The sequence below is a fragment of the Rhipicephalus sanguineus genome, chromosome 9, assembly GCF_013339695.2.
Source record: "Rhipicephalus sanguineus isolate Rsan-2018 chromosome 9, BIME_Rsan_1.4, whole genome shotgun sequence".
Lineage (NCBI taxonomy): Eukaryota > Metazoa > Arthropoda > Arachnida > Ixodida > Ixodidae > Rhipicephalus > Rhipicephalus sanguineus.
The window spans coordinates 147,882,343-147,895,023 of record NC_051184.2 but is presented as its reverse complement, the minus strand read 5'-3'; the positions used below and the strand labels follow the sequence as shown (position 1 = coordinate 147,895,023).

General features: G+C 50.4%; 1 pseudogene; it reads left to right on the top strand.

Annotated features, from left to right (window-relative positions):
• Positions 1-7,902: 7,902 nt before the first annotated feature.
• Positions 7,903-11,063, top strand: LOC119405909 (uncharacterized protein K02A2.6-like; annotated as a pseudogene).
• Positions 11,064-12,681: the final 1,618 nt, after the last annotated feature.

Here is a 12,681-nt window from a genome sequence, read left to right as displayed (position 1 = left end):
ACCCTTGCGCGGACGCTATCAGAGCAGTTCAAAAACAATTTCATTACAACTACGGCTTCGGTGCGCGTGGAAACTGTGATGTGCCGTCCCGACGATTCAGTCTTTTTTTAGGGGCGAAGCTCCTTAAGGCGGCACCCGTTCGTCCCTCGTAGTCGTCGTGCTCGTAGTAGTGAGTAACAAGTCTTACGCTTTGACCTCCAAGGTGGTGCCGGTGAGAGATTTCTCCTGTGCGTTGTTGAACAATAAAAAATTCGCAGCGTGCGCGTTAACTAAAAGCCGAATTCTTCTGTCTCTCATTCCCCATTAGCAGCCATTGGCATGTTCCGGTAGGAAACGTTAGTAGAAGTAGAAGTGTAAGTGTTAGCTAAAAGCCGACTTCTTCTGTCTCTCATTGCCATTAGCAGCCATTGTTTACCTCCAAGGTAGTGCCTGGTGAGATTTCTCCTGTGCGTGATTAAACATAAAAATTTTGTTCAAAACGCCGTTGATTGATGAATAAACCAACGAAAGACGCCAGATGTTTTGTAAAAGCAGAACGAAAGAACGCCAGATGTTTTTCTTAAAGTGTAATAGTAGTAGTTGTATTTAGCCACCTCGCCCGATCGTCAACGGGCGAGGTGGACCGGCAACGGCGCGAGGACCCTGCCGTACGAGAGTTAAATCACACTAAAAGACATACTTTGCGGGCGATACACTCTAGTGAGCTTTCAACTTTTCGTCTTAATGTACATGATAAAGAAATTATTTCTACGAAAAACGCAAGGCACACCTTGAGCAATATGTTTGGTTTTGGGACGCTAAATGGAACCATGAGGCGATGCGAAGCCGGAGCACTTGCACGATCGCGTTCCGTTGGCTTTCGTTGGGCATGCTACCGAGCTCGCGTCGTGGAACGCGCGTCCTGTCTTCCTCTAGCCTTGCCTTTAATTCGCACAGGGCGAGCGGGGAATGCGGTCGCTCTTGGCGCTCTTTCGCTCGGGAGCGGACTTCTTCCTTGCATTTCACCGATCACAAGTGATAATGAAGGGACCACGTAAACCAACAGTACAATAAAAGTTTGATGTTTAATATATACACGATGTTTCACACTCTTTATATTATGTACTGGGCGCATTTCACGGAAGAGTTTCACGGTTTACAGATGATTCCCTCCGTAGCTTCGCCCCACTCATCATCATTCACCCCGTGGATATGCTGTGATTTTTTTTTTCGGTCTAAATTTGTGTACGTTTCAATATCATTTGACAAGTTGTCTCGCACTGCGTATTGATCGGTCTTCTCAGCGGGCAAATGCCGCTGCTTCTGTTTTTTTTTTATTCAGTGCATTCGTTTCGTTTGGTGCTCACACAAAACGTGAGCAAATGCAACGCCTTTTTTAATGCTCCTTAATTATCGTTCCATTTGCATTCCAGTGATCTTGGCACTCTCTGTAATCAACAAATTCATAGACCAAAGGTTCACCACTTGGAGATTGCTGGTGGAAAGAGAAGTAGTCTACGAGACCGAGCATGTAGTAGCATGCAACGCCAAGGAAAAGAACGAAAATACAGTAATGTTCGCCGGACTTATTGTTCTGCAAACGTCGGCTGTGAACTAGGACCCACGTGAACTTGAAACAGCGGTGAATAAAATAGACGTTATTGCAGCAACTAGCAGCCGCAAAACGGGATAGTAATGTTTGACGAGTACCCCAGCAATTTTGGCAGCAGTGTCCATGTAAGTCAACTTCCACGTATCCCTGGTCGGAAGTCGTGTCGAAAATAACGCCATAATAATTGGCCTCACGGAATTCTTTATTGATTCTTGGTTTTACGTTACGGAAACATGTGCCCGGGAACATAATTGTGTCGTCGGGCACATGTGGGGCGGACTCGGCTGGGCGCCAAGTGTCTCCCAGGGCACTTGTACCGCCTTGCGCCAACCTAGTTGCACTACGGTGTGCGCTGCAAGCTATCGTATTCTCTCCGCAGAGCTACCGGCCAGGTGATGTCTTAAAGAGGCTACATAAAATTGGCACGAGGAAATAGGGAAATTATTATAGTGTACACGAGCGTATACATGCGTTTCGTAGCTCAGGTATTCTTGCTCGTGCGTTCGCACTTTATAAGCCACTACTTCTCGATGTAATCGCATTGTTTGCTTGTGTGAACGCTCAGTAGTGTATAGACGAGGCAAGCTTAAGTTTGCGCCCGACGCCAGCGCTGGATGCTCCCCTGGTGGGGGCCGCTGAAAAGGTCGAAGGTCGTCTGCTCAGCCGTGGAAGCGACTGCGCGCAGCCACGCGCACGTTTTCGGCGGAGGGCGTACTGCCGGTGACTGCGTTTCGAAATTGCAAAGAAAGCCACCTCATTCCACAATTCGATCCGCAGCATTCTTATGTCGAGTCGGCCTTGAGAAGATTATAAGCAGTGAATTCAACTGTGAAACTGCACATTCAAGGGGAATGCACAGGCAAAACAAGCGCCAAGCTGCACGAAAATTCAAACCGTCATTTATTTTGTGCGCCTTATTTTGATCATTGTCGTACGGCAGACTAAGGGGTCTACGCACACAGCAATAAAGTTTAGTCGACTCCTCCCATATCGTCGCGCCCGTTCACTGCCTTCAGGAACTACCTTCAGCACACTGGAACACCAGCTGATGTGAAAACCCGTTGTGGCACTACGCATACCGCGAAATATTTAACAGTGATCGCGAATGCGTATCTGCACTGGTGCTTTCCGATAATCCTACTTGCGGCCTGCGAACCCGTGAGGCAGCCGCGTGACATAACGGGTTCTGTATTGTAGATTCATCACATAAATGCACAAATGGCAATTGTATTTTTATCATTACTAACTTGATTAGTTTATTCTGATAAGCCTTCGAAAGTCCTTGGATCATTTATTCTACGCAGTACTCACCAAAACAAGACAATTTCTGATCGTTTTATATATGTCGTTCATCCACTATATGATGACAAACACTTTTGTGCCTCGCAAAAGCGGGTGCTCAAGCTACTTAAGCTTTTTATTTCAAACGCGTAAAGAGGCCGTATTTTGCAACAGATATTGCAGCACTCCGTTCTTTCTAGACATTGACTACTCTGTACAAAGCCATTGCAATTGGTTGCAAAAGAATCTCGCCCATGTTTCTAAGGCAAAGCAGCCCAAACAATCAAGTATAATACAATAAAGACAATATGCGATAGCGCCTGCCATATGACAAGGTGCGAGTTACATCTGCGCACGTCAAAGGGATCCCTTTGCATTGCCTCCATGATCGGTCACAGAGGCCGTGCAAGACCGCGTTAGGCGCAGAACGCTTTTGGAGAGGGGCGCGGGAGAATCAATACATCGACTGACAAGAAGAGGATGGCTTTCGCCTTCCAGTCATCTTTGGCTAGTGCATAAGGGAACCTGTGAATTTTCTCATTCAACGTATCCAAACAATGACTTGCGCATCTGCAGCCGATTTTGTGGATGCTGAGCACGGGGCCGACGATCAAGAGGTCCCACGGGAGCAGGGGCGTAGTCAGGGGTGGTTGGGGGGGTTCAACTCTCCCCCCCCCCCCGAAATTTTTCAGTTTTGCTTGCGTATATATACACGCGCACATACAAACGCACGCACGAACATACATAAAATATGGTTGAACCCCCCCCCCCCCCCGAAAAAAATTTCTGGCCACGCCCATGCACTGGAGGGTTCTGAGATGGTATCGCTCGTGGTAAAAGGTAGCGCCTTTTCCATCCTGTGGCAGATAAGCATCATATGCCGGCGGGAAGCGCGCGTGAGCCATCGTCCTAAGTGCGCGCTGTCTGCTACTCATCGAACATCGCAGGCTACACGCAGTAGAGAAATTCTTCGTCGCGGAAGTGCTTGTTGCACACAGTACTCGTAGCCGATGGCTACTTGCCGGTTCTTAGCTTTACAACCTTCACGCAGTTTCTTGTCCCGCAGGTACCGGTGCAGGCTGACACTGGGCTCCGTTGCGGAAGCCCGGCACTGCGGCACCGAGTGGTAGAGCCCCATGTTCATCACCTTCGGAGGCAGCCACTCTATTACAATGGTTTCAATTGAGTAGAAAATTTGAACAGACCGCAGCGCATGTGGGACTCGAAACTCGTTTTCAAAGCACGCGGCAGCGCTCCACAAGCAGCCGACGCGGCCGCCGAGGCCACGTGATCCTGCCAAGCACGTCAGCCCGACGGTGGCGCCGGCGTTTCCAGTTGTGGGCCTCGAGGCCAATAGGATGCGCAGAGTCAAACCTTAGGTATCTACCCATGTTGGTCGACTTTGGATACACACTGGTTATAAGCCCTTTGGCTGACCGTCTTACAATAACGTTGAGGAAGGCAATTATTCTTTTATTTTCTTGTTCCATGGTTCAAGGGCGATGTTTGCACAGGCAAGAAAGCACAGAAACAGAACCCCCCATTGCTGTTCTGAACTGCTGCTTGTAAAATTGTCCATTGAAAATAAAATGTGTTTTCCATGCAGAATTCCAGCAGCCAGCATAGGTTCTCAGTCTCAAAGGGCATACGTAAAAGCAGAGATGAATCAGTGCCAAGTAGGTTCTTGCAACACCGGACTGCGTAATCGACGGGTACGCATGTGAAGTTCTGTGTCTCAATAGATTCCCAAGCAAAAATTCTCCCAGAGTTGTGCCCCGCCACGGTGGTCTAGTGGCTAAGGTGCTCGGCTACTGACCCGCAGGTCGCGGGATGGAATCCTGGCTGCGGCGGCTGCATTTTCAATGGAGGCGAAAATACTGTAGGCCCGTGTGCTCAGATTTGGGTGCACGTTAAAGAACCCCAGCTGGTCAAAATTTCTGGAGCCCTCCTCTATGGCGTCTCTCATGATCATATGGTGGTTTTGGGACGTTAAACCCCACATATAAATCAATTGCCCAGAGTTGCCTCCACGTTTCACATTAGAGAGTATACGATTTGACGGTACTTCTTAAATTTTCGCCACAGGCTAACATGAAGGTTGTTTAATGAGTTTGTGGTTTGCAATAATCATGGTCGTTCTCTGTGTGTATGATTAACATTTATTCTTGATCTTGGGACAGAAGCCGCCGCTTGATGGCTTCTTGCTGCAGCACTGTGGGAGGATGACCAAGTGCAGGTTTAAAGGTAAACATTCGGCAGAAGTCTGCCTGGTTGGGTAAAGACTAAAGGCAAAAGGAGAAATCTCCAACCAGAAGGTTTATTTTAAAAACCCGACGTTTCGAAGCCTGACCGGCTTCTTCTTCAGGGGTGAGATGGCCCGAGGTGCACGGCGCTTATATGCGCTTTCTTGCCGACAGTTGCCGCAAGCCTTGACAATAGAGGGGGGGCAAGGTCCCCGTGGTGCGGTTGATGTTTTCCGCTGTATTCTGTATATGCCACGACTCGAGGAGAAGCCGCCGGCGCCAACAGCTTTCCTGTTCCAGGATCACCGCATCGTCAGGACTAATGCGGTGGTCACATTTTTCGCAGTGTTCCGCTACTGCACTCCTATCGCTGTTCAGCTGACGCAGATCGTTCTTATGCTGCCGCATCCTTTCGCGGAAGTTCTTTGTTTCCCCGACGTACGCGGCGGGGCAGTCTGAACACGAGATCCTATACACGACGCCCTGCGCCTTCTCCGCAGGCGCGCGGTCTTTGGGAAGGGGGAAAAAACGGCCGATGGTGGTGGTTGGCTTGTGTGCCACGCCGACCCCCGCCTTTCCCAGAATGCGCGCTGTTCGCTGTTCCGCTGTTCCCGCGATGTAGGGAATCGGCACACGGCGTCGCTGAGGCGGCGCCGCTGGCTCTCTACCCCCACCGCCCTTATTCCTGTGCAGGGCCTTGCGAATGAACGCCTCTGTGTAGCCGTTGTCGCAGAGATCCCGGATTATTTTTCCTTTTTCTTCCTTCTGCCATCGTGGAGACGAGCAGATTCTTTCGGCCCTTTTCACGAGGCTTCGTACAACGGAGAACTTGTGGCAGGCGGGGTGATTTGAGCTGAAGTGGAGGTAGCGTCCTGTGTGTGTTGGCTTCCTGAAGACAGAGAAAGAGAGGCTCTGACGTTGTCTTCTCACCAACACATCCAGGAACGGGAGGGTTGAATGGATCTCCATTTCCGCATGTGGGGATCCACAGAGTTCAAACGGGCGAGCAGGTTGTTGGCCTCGCCGGATTTCACCACGCAGAAGCAATCATCTACGTAGCGAACAAACAACTTGGGCTTGGGGTCACACACGGCAAGCGCTCGCTTTTCGATGTCCTCCATTACGAGAACTGCCACTGTTGCCGATATCGAGGCCCCCATGGCTGTCCCACTGGTCTGTCTGTAAAACACGTTGTTGAAAAAGAAATAAGTGCTTGAGAGGCAAAATTCCAACAGCTGGCATATCTGGTCTACCGAAAGTGGAGTTCGGTCGATCAGGGTGGGGTCGTCTTCGAGGGCCCGGCGCGTCACAGTCAGTGCGAGGGGCACGGGCACGCTGGTGAAAAGGGAAACCACGTCGAAAGACACCATGCGATCGGTTTCCTCAAGCACAACGTTGGACGCCAGTTCTACGAAATGCCCCGAGTGGCGGATGTATGTGTCCGTCTTCCCGGTCAGAGGCACGATTACCCTGTGAAGATAGGATGACAGAGCCCGTAGGGGGAGCGGGTGAAGTCGACGATGGGTCGGAGAGGAATTCCCGATTTATGGACCTTTGGGAGGCCGTAGAAACTCGGGGCGGATCCGTTTCTGCAAATCAACTTCAGGTAGAGGTTTTTGAAATCGGGATGATTGGTGAAGATTTGCGATAAAAGTCTGTTCAGATTGGTTTGGGTTTGAGGAGTCGGATTTTTCTTGATCTTGGAGTAAGCCTCCCCGTTCAGAAGTTCTCCTGCCCTCTTCTCATAGTCAGCGCGATCCATGACGACCGTGCTGTTACCGTAGTCCTACCGGCCGACAAAGGTAACAGCACGGTCGTGCTCCCTCGCCCGAAGCACCCTCGCCCGAAGCGGACAACGCTTCGGGCGAGGGTGCTTCGGAAGCTAAGCCTAGCGTCCCAAACGTGTTCATGGGCCGGCTGGGCAATATAGAAGAGTTTTCTCCTGACAACGCAGCAGCCTGGCCTACATACCTCGAACGCCTACAGTTCTATTTCACGGCGAATGGTATGGTTGAGGAGCAGCAGCAACGGGCAGTGCTGTGCAGCGTTTGTGGTCCGGCTACGTACGCCATCCTTCGCATGTAGTGTTCTCCGGCGACGCCGGCTGAGACGCCGTTTGCGGACATTGTTTCCAAGCTCACGCACCACTTCACGCCAACGCCTTCGGTGATTGTACAGCGTTTCACGTTTCACAAACGCTGTCAGCAGCCGGGTGAAAGTATCGCGGATTTTGTTGTGGACTTGCGCCGACTCTCCGAGCACTGCGAGTTCGGTGTCACCCTGGAGGACATGCTCCGTGATCGTCTAGTCTGAGGCGTTCGTGACGAAGGGCTGCAACGGCGTCTCCTGGCTGAGACTGCGTTGGATTTCAAAAAGGCGTACGAAAAGGCCGTCGCTGCCGAGTATGCGACGAGGCAAACGGAAACCATCAGATGAGCGTTGCCGGCAGCGTCCGAGTTACATCGGATGGGTCAAGCACCAAAGGCGGACAAGCCGGGCGGTAAACAAGAGCGTTCTAAGGAATCAAGAACCGGGCGGTGTTCGCGCTACAGCGGTGACCACGACGCTACGAGCTGTGGCTTTCGCTCTGCAGTGTGTCATTTCTGCAAGCGGAAAGGTCACATTGTTCGTGCCTGCCGTCAAAAGGAAAAGGCAAGAAGCAAGGCAAAGAGTGGCAATAAGCGCCCAGGCAACTTGGGTCACTCAGGAGTGTACGGACTTTACCACATTGCTAGTGGATTGCCAGCGTTTATGGCTAACGTCATTGTGAACGGACACCAGGTATCGATGGAAGTGGACTCTGGATCCGTTTGTTCTATTGTCAACTTGAGGACATTGAGCAAGCTGGGAATCTCGAAGAAGGCGCTCCGACCAAGTTCCAAGGGAGTGCGGACGTACACACAGCCTGTTTGTGTCGTGGGCGAAGTGGAAGTTCCTGTAAAGTACAACAGTAGAGAGGGCAAACTACCCCTGCTCGTCACGAAAGGGTCGGGAGTCAGCATCCTGGGGAGAGACTGGTTCCGACCGCTAGGCATAACACTGGAGGGACTGCACCAGCTCAGCGGAGCTCCAGCTTCCAAAAGTTCCAGTCGAGAAGTCCAACCAGCTGCACGCAACCCGAGCAAGGTGGCGACAAGCGTAAAAAATCTGCTGCAGGACTATCCAGATGTGTTCAAACCTGGGCTGGGCAAAAGCAGGGGTCTTCCTGTGCGGATCTTAGTGGATGAGCAAGCCACGCCCAAGTTTCACAAGCCACGGCAAGTACCCTTCGCGCTACTGCCCAAGGTGGAGGAAGCCATCGAACAGTTGGTGGAGCAAGGCATTTACGTTCCCATTAAGCATTCCCGCTGGGCGACGCCAATTGTGCCGATTCTGAAGAAGAACGGAAAGATGAGAATTTGCGGGGACTACAAGAGAACACTCAACCCAGTCGTCAAGTGGGAGACATATCCGCTTCCAACTCCAGAACAACTGCTCGCAAGACTGGGAGGATGTGCAGTGTTTTCTCGGCTGGACTTGGATCAAGCTTATCAGCAACTCTGTGTCGATGAGGACACCGCCATGCTGCAGACCGTGACAACGCACAAGGGCCTGTTCAAGGTGACGCGATTGCAGTTTGGTGTGGCAGTCGCCGTAGCCATCTTTCAACGTTATATGGAAGGACTGTTGAACGGACTGGAAGGGGTTCAGTGCTTTCTGGATGACATCCTAATTGGTGGAAGAACAGTTGCTGAGCATGATGAACGGCTGCGCAAAGTGCTGCAGCGTATCCAAGACGACGGGCTTCGCCTGAACGCCGAGAAGTGTGCATTCAGGGACAAGGAAGTGACGTACCTGGGGTACCGTGTCAACAAGGGCGGAGTAAGTCCTTTGCGTGAAAAAGTGGAAGCCATCAAGCAAGCTCCGGAACCGAAGAACAGGAAGGAGCTGCAGTCGTTCTTGGGAGCCTTAAATTTTTATGGCCGTTTCTTGAAAGGAGCGTCACATGTGTTGGAACCACTTCACCGCCTCCTGGACAAGGACAAAGCATGGAGTTGGACCGAGACGGAAGCGAAGGCATACCAAGATGCCAAGAGCCTGCTGGAATCATCAGCCGTCTTAGCACACTATGATGTGACACGTCCCATAAGTCTGGCCTGCGACGCGTCTCCGTGCGGGCTGGGTGCGGTACTGAGCCAAGTGGGTGAAGATGGTGTGGAAAGACGAGTGGCCTTCGCCTCGAGAACCTTATCAAAAGCAGAGCGCAGCTATGCGCAGATAGACAGGGAGGCTCTGGCTTTGCTATTTGGAGTTAAGAAATTCCACCAGTATATTTTTGGTCGGAAGTTTCAACTCTTGACAGACCATAAGCCATTGCTAGGCCTCCTGCACCAAGCCAAGCCGGTTCCTGCTGTATTGTCACCTCGGATGTTGCGCTGGAGTGTGCAACTTTCTGCATACAACTACGAACTTTTGTACGTACCAGGCTCCAAGTTGCCACATGCCGACGTTTTCAGTCATCTTCCGCTTCCTGTCAGGCATGAGCACGAGCCACCGTTGGGAGACATTTGCTGCTTGAAGCAGTGCCGGAAGTTCCTCTGGATTCTACCAAGATCGCAGCATTGACGCGTACAGACCCTGTTCTGTCGCGGGTACATCGCTGGATTTTGCAAGGTTGGCCTTCCACGAAGGTGCCCGAGGAATTCCGTCCTTTGGTGGCCAGGAAGAACGACCTGTCCACCTACCGAAATCGTGTGCTGTGGGGGTCTCGTGTTGTGATTCCAAGTTCTGCACAGGCCCAGGTCCTAGACATCCTACACACCACGCACCCAGGCGCAGTACGGATGAAAGGTCTTGCACGCAGCACCGTGTGGCGGCCGGGCATTGACAATCACATAGAGCGCAAGGTAGCTGGCTGCCAAGTATGCCAAGAAACTCGGCAAGCTCCCAGTAAGGCACCGGTGCACCCATGGGAGTTCACTAAGAACCCTTGGTCACGTTTGCACATAGATTTTGCCGGTCCCTTCAAGGGAAAGGTGTTTCTGCTAGTCGTCGATTCTCATTCCAAGTGGCTGGAAGTTTCCCTGATGAAATCGATGACGACAAGAGCCGTTCTTAAAGAACTTTGGTTAATGTTTGCTTGTTTTGGCATTCCCGAAGTGTTAGTGTCGGACAACTGAACTGCGTTCACGTCAGAAGAATTCGCCGAGTTTGCAAACAGAAACCAAATTCGGCACATTACAGTCGCGCCCTATCACCCCTCATCGAATGGTCAGATAGAGAGGATGGTTCAGGAGACGAAACAAGTCCTACGTAAGTTGTCGGAGGGAGACTGGGCCACCAAGCTGTCTCGTTTCTTGCTGGGCCAGCACATTTTACCCAGTACAACTACAGGGAAGAGTCCCGCTGAACTGTTGATGGGAAGACGACTGCGATCGGCCATTGACCGTCTGCATCCAGACTTTCACATGGTTGGATCGTCCCTTCAGCATTACTTTAGCGATGGTTCTCAACGTGTTCGGCATTTCTATCCAGGCGACGCAGTGTATGCACGGATCTATCAAGGTGGCACCAAGTGGGTCCCCGGGTCCATTGCTTCAGTCACCGGACCCCTTTCTTACCAAGTTCGTCTGTCCGACGGTAGCTTATGGCGAAGACACGTCGATCAGCTCCGCAACCGGGCCAGCCCACTGGACCTCGGTGAAGCTCACAGTGATACTTGTGGGAACTCAGCCGATGGTGATGACCTCGCTGTGACTGGTCAGGACCCACCACTGCCAAGATTGAGTGACACTTCACCCATATCAAGTCCGCCTAGCAGTCCCGCCCCTGGACCCGACGGTCCTGAAGTACCTGGAAGCCTTTCACAGGAGCACAGCTCTTCCAGCCAACTTCCAACAACCGAGGCTTCTAGATACCCTCGACGTGAGAGGAAAGCCTCTCAGCGTTACCGGGACTACATTCCGTAAGGGGGAAGGGATGTTGTGTATTCACCAGTGAATAAGGTCGGCAACCATGAGCGCCCGTGGCGCCGCCCTTGGGTGTGGTGTAAACAGTACCTCTGACAGACGATTGATTCCTTCTCTTGTTTGGCAACGCTTTGTACCCAGCTAAGTCAGCTGGTAATAAACTATCGTTATGCATACATAACACAGTGAAATGCCCAAGCCACCTCCCCACCTCACCCTCCACCCCACCCCACATCGTGAAGAAAAGTGGTGCATTACCTGCAAGCACTGTAGTTTCAGCGACAGAGAGCCTCTGGTGTGAGACATCCATTAAATAAATGGCCGTAGTGCTGCCTCTGAAATTCTGCGAAGACTTGGTTGCCTTTTTCTGTGACATCAAGTGTTGCAAAACAATGCTTGTCTATCTTGCAGCTGCCATGCTGTTTGTTTTGTCGTTGACGCTTTTCTGTTGGAACTTCTGCATACATCCCTGAACGATGACAACAGAGGTAGTGCTTGAAGACGCCGGGTGAATTTTCTTTCTTTCCTGTGGAGGCAACAAAATGACTGCAAGTTTCTCTTTCCATTTTATCCTTCCAGGATAGGAACTCTGAAAATAAAAGGTCATAGAAATATCATGTTATTGTGCCTTCAATTTGATCTTGCACGTTTCTTTGCTAAATGATTACAAGCTTTGTCTGTTTAAATGTAGAACACTTGCTGTCCGAGATCAGCAGTTTCGTTTTTTTTAATTGAAATAAAAAATAAACGGAGTTGTTGTCCCCGTGACTTGGCGACGGCTTTCCACTTGATTACAAATAAAGAATTAAAAACAAAATAGCATATATACATATATACAGTCCCAGATAGGTGAGTCCAAAAGTTCTCATTTGGGCAGGACAAGCACGTAGCCGCCACGCTCACTTTTAACATAGTCTGCTCAGTAGTGGTCACAAATCCTTGTCTTTAAAAAAAAAACAACGTTGCAGCACCTTCATTGCTTTGCGATTTATTCTAGATGGTTACGGGCCTAGTATTTTATTCAACGTAAACGTTCCCTGCGAATCTAGCGTATGGAATTCCTGTTCTAGTCGCCGTCAGTGTGTGTCGTGTTTCGGACAGTCGAGCAATATGTGATAGATATCCTCATCGTCGTGGCCGCACGAACATGCTGACAATGTTGCACGCTGAAAGTGCTTTGTGTAAGCAGTTCCGAGTCTCGGGCGATGTATGAGAGTGTCGATACACCTTGGGAGATGAGGATCTAATTGGCCCTCAAGATTAGGATCAACAGCATATAGGATCGATTCCTTTGTTTTGTCTGTGAACCAGGTAGACAAGCATAGTTCACGTTTCATTGTTCTTAAAATTCTGTTTACAAAACACTGAGATACAGGAATGAGGCGAGTTTGCGTATGATGAGCGAGCGCTTTTCGCCAACTCGGCTACCATTTAATTTCCCTTCCCACGAAACACAAGAAAAGCTACAAAACTTCTACTAAACATCTAGAAAGGAAACTCCAAAAGTATATTAGAAGTTTAGTTGAGATGTTATTTAGACGTAAGCAGCTTGAAAACTTCCTGTAGCTGTGCTAACGCCACGTTATTAGAAGTCTAGAAAACTGCTTGCAAGAATTCT